The sequence below is a fragment of the Apodemus sylvaticus genome, chromosome 4 (genome assembly GCF_947179515.1).
Source record: "Apodemus sylvaticus chromosome 4, mApoSyl1.1, whole genome shotgun sequence".
NCBI classification, from domain to species: domain Eukaryota; kingdom Metazoa; phylum Chordata; class Mammalia; order Rodentia; family Muridae; genus Apodemus; species Apodemus sylvaticus.
In genome coordinates this window covers 147,966,633-147,973,919 of record NC_067475.1, presented here as the reverse complement: position 1 = coordinate 147,973,919, position 7,287 = coordinate 147,966,633, and the positions used below count along the sequence as shown (strand labels likewise).

At 41.5% G+C, this 7,287-nt stretch overlaps 1 pseudogene; it reads left to right on the top strand.

The window, feature by feature from the left end:
• Window positions 1-1,301: 1,301 nt before the first annotated feature.
• On the top strand, window positions 1,302-2,793 carry LOC127682412 (elongation factor 1-gamma-like; annotated as a pseudogene).
• The last annotated feature ends 4,494 nt before the right edge of the window (window positions 2,794-7,287 follow it).

The following is a 7,287-nucleotide window of genomic DNA, read 5'->3' as shown; positions in this document are numbered from 1 at the left end:
CTTTAGAGAATTTTTTTTGTTTTGTTTTGTTTTTTTAACTGCAAGCTCCACTATTCTCCCTCCCCCACTTCACCAAGATTCAATTAATGAGAGGAGGAATGTGGTGGGTTTTTAACAAGTTCTTCATGCCAAACTGCTTAGAGACGTACATTAGGCCGCCTTTTAGTAATGGGAAAAAATTATCTCCCCATGACTGGACTCTCTTTCTCACCTCCAACAGAGGCTTCCTATCTGTCACCTGGACAGCCAAGATTGATTTTTCTAATTAAGCAGGCATTTGTACTGGCACAGGAAGCCACAGAAGGCTTCCCTACTGTATCTTCCCAACACATTCCTGTTTGTGTTCATTTTCCATGCTGCTTAAAGCTCCCTAGTGTTGAGCTGGGAGGGGTCAGGAACTCACTCTATGAAAACGCCCATTAAATCTCCGGCTGCTTTCAGAAAGCAATGTATCAACACAGGCAAAGGAAAGAAAACATGTGATGGGAATCTCTTTGGGCTGGGTTTGTCTTCCACATGAACAGAACTTGCCTTCACCGGTTCCCACACACCCCCGGTCTGCCCTGCTCCACCTGGATCTGGTCTGCTCTGTTCCACGTGGCCTGCCATCCCATATGGCTGTAGGAAGCAGGCTGTTAGCACTTTGAAAGGCTATGTGGCACCTACTGCCTTTTAAAAAGGTACACGAAGCTCTAGTGCAGCCTTCAGTGATGAGACTGGCTTGCATGTAACTCAGTTTACTCAGGGGAACAATCTGGAACAGCACAACCCAATTCTGGCCCCACAGTGCGGGGTAATGTGGCCTCATGACCTTCTTTTAGTGGGAGACACTAGGGGATAAAACTGAGATCAGTAAGAAAAGCTTGTATCTTTTTTAGTTTGTTCCTGGTATCCCATTAAGCAACATTTTATTTAAAAGCTCAGTCCCAGCACTAATTCAACAAGCTAATCTCAATTTAGGAGTTGACCTGCACTCACATGATGACAACTAACTGTTAACTGTCTTTAAAAAATAGAGGAAAGAAAAAAATTAAAAAGAAACAAAGAGGAAGAAAAGAAGAATAAGAAATGGCTAAGGGTAATTCAAGGGTTGTATAACTTATTAAAGGAACAATTGTTTCAAACACAAAGGCTAGCCTTAAGGGATTAGTTGGTAGAGCACTTGATTAGCACACACAAATCCCTGGATTCCATCCTCAGCACCACACACAGTGCTGTGGCCAAAGTCAGCAATCTCAGAACTCAGAAGGGAAAGGCTGGAGGATCAGAAGTTCAACATTACATGGGAAGTTTGATTCTGTGTGTTTGAGAGCAATGCCATTGCCCATTATTTAAACAATGAGGAGTTTCCAAGAAGTGCACCAGAGGTGGCTATAGGTACCCGAGGCCTGCAAAGCTTGTGACTCCATACAAGCAACAATTAAGATAATGTATAGGTCTGTTGCCAAGGCAACAGCTGCCGTTCACCCAGAATTCCATAGCCTACCTTTACCTGTAATTATGTCACCACCAGTATATAACCGGATAGCGCTTCTTCCCGTTCTCTTTTTCTCTTCTCTCTTTTTCTCCTTCCTTCCGCTCTGCTATCCATTCCCTATCTTAAATAAAGCCCCACGTGGAACTGTTCGGCCTGGTGTATCTCATTGTGGCCCACGGCTCCACTGCATCCCCGCAGCGGCGGTGAACGCGGCAAGCAGACAGGACATTTGCACAGAAACCAACGGTGGCAACTCAGATGGTACAGTGGGTGAGCTGTGCTGACAATGACATCTGTTCCTCCAGCTAGCACCTGGGTGTTCCCCACCTTGGGCACTATGCGCCATGACAAACAGGCCACTGAAAATGCCAAAGAGGAGGTGAAGCCAATCCTGGGGCTGCTGGACACTCACTTGAAGACACACACTTTTCTTGTGGGTGAGCTAGTGATACTGGCTGATATCACAGTTGTCTGTACCCTGTTGTGGCTGAATAAACAGGTCTGAGAGCCTTCTCTTAGCCAGGCCTTCCCCAATACCAACCAATGGTTGCTTACTGCATCAGCTAACCCCAGATCAGAGTTATCTTGGGGGAGGTGAAGCTGTGTGAGAAGATGGCACAGTTTGATGCTAAGAAGTTTTCAGAGAGCCAGCTTAAAAAGATTAAAAAGGAAACAACAGGCTTCACCAGAATAGAAACAGAAGCCCCAGGCTGAACCGGGGGTGGGGGTGTGTGGGGGGGGAGGAGGCAGCTGCCCCAGCTCCTGAAGAAGAGATGAATGAGTAGAGTATAAGAAGGCATTGGCCACTGAGCCCAAGGCCAAGGGTCCTTTTGCTCACCTGCCCAAGACTACCTTTGTGTTGGATGAATTTAAGTGTAAATACTCCAATGAGGACACTCTCTCTGTGGCACTGCCATACTTTTGGGAGCACTTTGACAAGGATGGCTTTGACTCAGCCCCTGTGGTATGCTGAGTATTGCTTTCCTGAAGAGCTCACCCAGACCTTCTTGGGTTGTAACCTCATCACTGAAATGTTTCAGCGACTGAACAAACTGAGGAAGGATGATTGTGCTAGTGTTACCCTCTTTGGAACCAACCTTACACAGCCCCATTTCTGGCGTTTGGGTCTTCCGAGGCCAAGAGTTTGCCATTCTGTTGAATCCAGATAGGCAGGTGGACTATACGAGTTGTATACATGGCAGAAACTGGATCCTGATAGCGAAGAGACCCAGACCCTGGTTGGAGAGTACTTTTCCCAGGAGGGGGCCTTCCAGCAGGTGGGCAAAGCCATCAATCAAGGCAAGATCTTCAAGTGAATATGTCTTGCCAGTCACCTAGCTATCTGTACCTACCCTTCAAGGGACATGGGGGTCATTAAAGGAAACTGAACTTTGAAAAAAAGAAAAAAAAAGTTTACATGTAACTCATTGGAAAGGACCGTGTGATTTTCATCTACCAGAGTTTGTAGGTTGGAAATCACTGGAGACAGATGTTAGTTGTGTCTTGTCCACTCATCTCTCAGTGGTACATTCTATCACTTCAAGTGACAAGGAAAAAATAGACGGTGAGTCACACAGTGAGTGCTGAATAAGACCCTTCAGAAAAGAGTATGATTTGTCACACCCTTGAGACTAAAGTCATGCCAGGGACAAATGGATGGAAATAAGGACTGCTATATTACAGGAACACTCTTGGTACCGCTTCCAGTAGGACTCTGATTACGTATGTCTCATACAATACAATAAGATGAAGATAATTTCTGGAATCTTCATTTTTCCAGTTGGAGTTCTTGGAACTGCAGACTCCTCATCTGTAAAAGAAATCTAACACACATCTCTTCTGGTAGGTGTAAGAACAGAAAACACCATTATTAAAAGTCACACTCATGGTCCATGTCTGTAGCTATGACAACAACAACAACAACAAGATGGAAGCACAGAAGGCTGTAGAGATGTTCCTCAGTGCTCCAGTTTTCCAGCCAGGGTCTGAAAGAGAGGACAGAAGTTGCCACCAAACTCAGCTGCCAGATAGCCAGACTCATTTGCTGGCTCTTCTGGAAGTGAAGTTTCAGTCTGGCACCTGGCAAGATGAGTCAGTTTGCCTGAAGAGGAACATCTATTATTGGTATCTTCAACACCATTAAAAGAGTGGGCCACCCAGCCAACTGGAGACCATTCAGCATTAACTGAATTCTTGGAACAAGGACATGACTTTTGCAAAATTTCAACCCGTTTAAAATAGATGGCCTCAGAGGTCGGCTGAAAACATGTCCTGAGTCTGTTTGTTTCTGTCTATTCTAAGGCAGCCTGGGGACAAGTGTCCCAAACAATTTTTTGGGATAGATAGCACTAAGTGCAGGTGCTGTTTCTCTTTGGACAAGGCATCCTTCACCAGTACTTTTATTTTCACAGGGCTTCCCAGTCTGCAGTGAGAGAAGGCTGGGGCCCTGGAACAATGTGTAGGACTAATGAGGAGCTGGGCAGGTGGTGCTTGTGTGTAATGCCAACATTTGAGGGGCTGAAGGAGTTAAGATCACCATGAAGTTAAGGTCAGCTTCTTGGGGAGTTCAAGGCCAACCCGGGCTATACAGTAAGTTTCAGGCCAGGCTGAGATACAGAGTCAAAACAAATCCAAAGGACCTTCAATTAAAAAAGTGAAACTTGGAGAATAAGGATGCCTCTGTACACATTTCTGATCTGGAGGCCAATTTAGTCTGAAATGCCTCTACTCCAAGCAAAATGGCCACTGAATACTTACAAGTGTCCCCCAAATGAGGTTTTTATGGTGCTTTCTAGGACTTGTTATCTCTGTCTCCCATGAGGTCCTACAACCTGCTGTCTCTACTGAAACCAGCTAGTGGGCAGCCAGTTACATAAAAGTCTAGGCTGGAAAGATGGGGTGGGGGCTGCCAAGCAACAGAGGTATTGAGGATTTATGAGGTGCAAGATTCTCCAAGAGCATTCATTTCTGTGCTAGGAGTTCTTTGTTTTCCACAACTCTCAGAAGGATTTGTAGAGCAGATTTTCCCCTGCTTCAACCACTAGGGAAACTGAAGGATGGAGAGGTAGAAAGGGAGAAGGCCCTGGTTGTCAATTCTAGAAACTCAGCAAAAGAAGAAGAGATGGACTCCACAAGGCTTGGCTTATAGTACATGCCAAAGTCCAAGTAAGAAAGGTTACTCCTCCATGGTAAGACAGGACTTTCTTTATTAATTTGCTTTCACATTTTGCTCTAATTTTAAGCTGTTTTCTAGGGCTTAGTTTCTTTTTTCATCACAGGGTTTTTTATTTTATTATTTTTATTTATTTCTTTATTTATTTTTTTTTGAGACAGGGTCTCACTATATAGCTCTAGTTATCCTGGAGCTCACTGTGTAGAGCAAGCAGACTTCAAACTTACAGAGATTTGCCTACCTCTGTCTCTTAAGTCTTGGGATTAAAGATATGCATCACCAGGCCCAAATAGACATAGTTTCTTAAACTGTGCATAACCCCATAGAGAGGTTCAGTGTAATTTAATGCAGAGGGATCATAAAGGACTTGAGATATGTGAAGGGTCTGTAGCCACATTACCAAAAATTAGTTCAAAATCAACTGTGTTCAAACTTCCACTTGTTTCTGGCAATGTGACCCATGCAGTGTCCTGTGACTTCACTGTAGTCTTGGTTCTGGACACACAAGGCACTCACCTCACAGGATGCATGCCAATAGAGCACACAACAACAGTGAATGTTGCACAAATCCCCTGCCTCAAAACAGTGACTGTTGTATACTATTCATTTGAAGCCAGTTGTATCTGCTATCACAGAAAATAAGACCATTAATATTTTCTCATTGTTGGCCTTCAAATAAATATATCACTATATTGAATTGTATAAGATTGTTTGGCTTTACAAATTGCTGTTTGAGTTGCTGACATGAGTTTCACAAAAGGAGAAATATACAAATAAACAAACAAAAGAAAGAGAGAAACAAACAATATTCACTTTCTGTGAATTTTGGCTTGATTCCCAACAAAGCCTAAAACACCCTTAAAACATGTAACATTTTAACAATAAAATCAAAAGATGCATCAACTCTGAAAACCATTGAAGATGCTCTTGTCCTAGAGTCTCAAAAATTTAATGAGAATCTCATTCTTTATGTAAAAGTAAATATATATCTCCCAGTGGTATGTAAATTTACTTCATTCTCTTATAAGTGGAAAAACTATAAGCATACAAAAGAACTATTTTAAAACAAACCTATCATATTTTTTTTAACCTGGAAATGTTAAATCTACACCCATTTTGTGTGTATATAAGCTTAGACTTGAGAAAATTTGAGGTTATTGCAAGACATTTCAAGTGGGAAAGATTTAAGAAGGCCTTCTCAAGTATAAAACGATCAACAGCATACAGCTAAGTAATTCTCCTTAATAAACACTCACCCATATTGAAAACATAAAGACCTGATCATGGCAATCTCTCTTTAGCTTCAAAGAACACTCAAAAAAATTAGTTTTACATATAACCCTCCTGTTTCTTTTGCTCTAGTAAAATAAATATAATAATCATGGTATCAGATGCTCTCTTTGAGACAAAGAAACTCTATTGGTAAGAGAATTTTCAAACACTGAAAAGACAGGAAAATATATCTGCAGCTCAGCTCCTAGCACCTATCTTGGGAATCTCACAAACATTCACGTCAGTCAACTCTAGGGAATCAGATGAGGGTTTCTGGCCTCTTCCCATGCCTGTACTCACAAGCCTATATCCACACAGAGACATGCACATACACATAAATCAAAAATAAAGTGAATCTTGAAAAGAAGCACCTTTAAGGGCCTTTCACAATTGTTCTGTAGAAAGCAGGTGCTCATGTTTGCCAGGGATTTATTTTAAAACAGTGAGTAGAAGGGGACCTGAACCTAGTTAACAAGGCTTTTCTTATATTTGAAATATTTTATTTGACCAAAGATAAACAGTAGTTCTTCAGAGAAAACTTGCTGTGACTGCTCAAGCCTAAACTAATTTTTTGCTTACAGTTTTTAATCTCACATATAATTAGTATGGTGTTAATTACATTTAACGTGAGTTTTTTCTTAATTGTTTTATATGAGTTTCTTTCCCCAACTAGAAAGTAAACTTTTTGACTGTGGCTATACATTATATGTATTCTGTACACTTATGGAACCCTTTTGGTGTTGGAAACATGGAAAGACAATCTGTAAATAATTTTTGAAGGACTAGTTCTGAGCTAGAGTGTCTCTGGTATGAGATGTTACCTCAATTATTACAGTCAGCATATGAATATAGAATCACTTGCACATATATTAAATTAACTTGGGGAGTTGTCAAACCAGCCCCATGACTGGTATTAGACGTCTGCATTGAAAGAAGGAGGGGCAGGCAATACTTTTGCATTCAAGAGGTCAGGAATCTAGGACTAAAGACAAATGTCACAAATTGTAGTGAAAAACTGAGCTTCTGAATAGCTTCCAACAGACCTGTTAAATCTTAGGTGCTATATTTTAGCTTTTAATTAATTTTAGCTTTTGCCACTACTTTCTGAGACTGCACCATGCTAACCTTGATAAGACCCAGTATTTCCCAAGTTTTCTCCAATAGGCTTTTTTTTTTACCCAGAACCCTCTAACACAGGTTATTTCTTGCAGGTATTTAAATTCACCTGCTGTGTATCAATTCAAATTAATTCTGCATATGGAGAAAGTCTTTTTTAAGAGAACATATGTGAAAAGCAGGGCTGACTGTGATGGTATTAGTTGTCAACTTGACAACAAGTTAATGTTGCCTTGAAAATGGGCCTCTG